At 34.5% G+C, this 2,500-nt stretch overlaps 1 protein-coding gene across 1 annotated transcript in view; it reads left to right on the top strand.

Moving 5' to 3' along the window:
* The window catches only part of sos1 (son of sevenless homolog 1), a 64,620-nt gene extending 64,422 nt beyond the window's left edge, over window positions 1–198 (top strand). The window contains exon 28 of the mRNA XM_084395107.1: window positions 1–198. This exon is cut by the window's left edge and continues 135 nt beyond it. The gene's annotated coding sequence lies outside the window, so the exon portion shown is untranslated.
* The last annotated feature ends 2,302 nt before the right edge of the window (window positions 199–2,500 follow it).

The raw sequence follows: 2,500 nt of genomic DNA, 5'->3' as shown, positions 1-2,500 counted from the left end.
GGTTTCGGTGAAGTAATAATAAAAAAAGCCAGTGTGATTGTAAGGAAGCTCTTGTGTGAGGAGCAGAATGTTTTCAGTTAGTTTTCTCTAGATGAGGAGAGAGTTTGTCTGATTTTCTACCTGTTTTGTTGTGCGGTTCACGTGTTCCTGCATCAGTTTGAGTTTTGTATGCGTAATAAATAAAGTTCAAACACTTTCCCTCTCTGAGAGATTTCTTCATGTGCTGATGGTGCTGTGCCAGAAGGTGGCGCTGTCGTTTCACACACAAGACATTTTCACTTCTGATGGCACTTCAGTTGTTTTACTATATTCTTGTATTCTAGGAAAAGTTTATTTCGATCTCTGGACTTGTTGAACACGTCGACGGCATCCGAAACCTGAAAAACACGCCTTCACGCGACCAGATGACGTGAAACGAACATCACGACACGTGTCATTTGTGTGTCATCCTGTCATCTGGATGCCTTTACAATGCAAAAACAGGATGTTCTTATTCAATATCGTTGTCTTGTTTTCCAGCACAAATATCTAAACATCCTTAAATCAAGATAGATTTACTTGCTGAATATATTAAGTCTTGTTTACGGAAAAAAATGTATTAAAATGAAGTGAGTTTGTGCTTAAAACAAGAACAAAAATTAAAATAATCTTGTTTTCCCTTTGAATTAGATTGATATTTCTGACCTCACTGACAGATATTTGTTCTTGGTTTAAGCATAAATATTTTCATAAAACTTTAATCATAAGTGATTTTGCTTCTCAAGTAAATGCATCTTGTTTTAAGAATGTTGAGATATTTTTATTGGGGGAAAAAGACAAAAATAAGGAAGAACTTTTTTTTTTGCAGTTCATCTGCTGTATTTTCATGAATGTCATAATTATGTGTGAATAAAAATGCTGGCTGATGGAGAGATTGAAAGTGAATTAGTTCATAAACATCAATTTGTAATTGTTTTAACATTCCATTTTGACAGTGATTTATGGCTTATGGATTAAAACTCACTTGTATTTGTTGTAAATCAAAGATTCAGCTAAAATATTTACTTAAACAGATTTTACAGATTGAGCAACACATTCATAATCACGGTTCTGTGATGTTGCGTAATGGCAAAGAATATTTCATCTTTTTTTTATTGAGTGTTTTATTTTTAAGATTTAACAATTATTTATTTCATATTTGAGCTCAGTTGGCATTTACAATGTATATTGAAACGTTTTTTTTTTTTTTTAAACCATTTAGCTTTAAATATTGTTTCAATATGATTTAAATGTTTTTCCACATTGAAACAAGTATCTTATTTACAATAATTTACAAATCATTTGGCTTTAAATGTTGTTTTAATGTTTTTTTTATGCTAAAACAACAGATTTTTACACTGTAAAAAATAAGTTGCTGCCTTACATTTTTAAGCACAATCAACTTAAACTACATTAAACTCACTTAAGAAAATGATTTGAATCTTGTATAACTTGTAGGCTATAAAAAAGGTTAAAGTCCCCCTGTGGTGTAAATCCAGCGTTTAATGTTGTTTATGTGTCTATGTGGTGTTATTAATCTGCTTTAAGACAAAGCATGTGTAAGTTCATAAGTCGACACCATTGCTGAGTATTTCCTCCTTAAAACTGCAGTGAACCAAAGACAGTCTCAAAAACACGCTTTGAAATCGCTGGTGTTTCTGACGTCACAAACTACCTTGTAACCAATCAGATCAACGTGTGATCGTCAACCAGTGGATCTCTGAGCTGAGTGAGTGAGTGGAGGCGGGGCTCATTTGCATATTCATAGAACCACGAATACTAAATGAGGCAAGGGTGTCATGTAGTTTAAAGGTCGGTTCACGCCATGAACAATATCTAACCACAACTATTTTATCATCCACGTCACCAGCGCACAATATCTTTAGCTGTTTATTATAAGCTCTGCAGTTTTTGTCGTCTGTCGCTTTAAATGCTCGAGCTCTTTAAAGCAGGATGGATTCGGATTGGCTGTCAGTGTTTTTTATCATTCCTCAGTGCCGTTCTTGTTGTGGTGTGGACTCTGCTATTCTTTTATATTTAGAATATATAATGTTATTATTTATGATTGTTTGAAAGCCTAACTGAAACCAGTTTCCATTTCCATACTGCCTAACACCATGTCACGTGACAATCATCTTCTGTGTGGTGATTATTTGACAGATTATCCCTTATAGACCATCAGGCCTCTTCAGTTGTGGCATAATGTGGGCATCTCTCTCTCTCTCTCTCTCTCTCTCTCCTGTTTTAGCCGTTTGATCGTCACACAGCTCGACTGCTAACACTGTTAATTAGCTCCATTAGCTGCCCTTCAGTCCAGTGTAAAGAGAATCACAAGTGATCACATCACTGTGATTATACAGATAAAAGCCACGTCTTACTGTGTGTGTGTGTGTGTGTGTATATTAGTGCTAGGCAACGATTTACATGTTTACATAATATATGTGTGTGTACTGTGTATGATTATTTTGTATGTAACTAATAA

This window comes from Rutilus rutilus, assembly GCF_951802725.1.
Source record: "Rutilus rutilus genome assembly, chromosome: 22".
Lineage (NCBI taxonomy): Eukaryota > Metazoa > Chordata > Actinopteri > Cypriniformes > Leuciscidae > Rutilus > Rutilus rutilus.
This window is presented reverse-complemented; position numbering and strand designations above follow the sequence as displayed.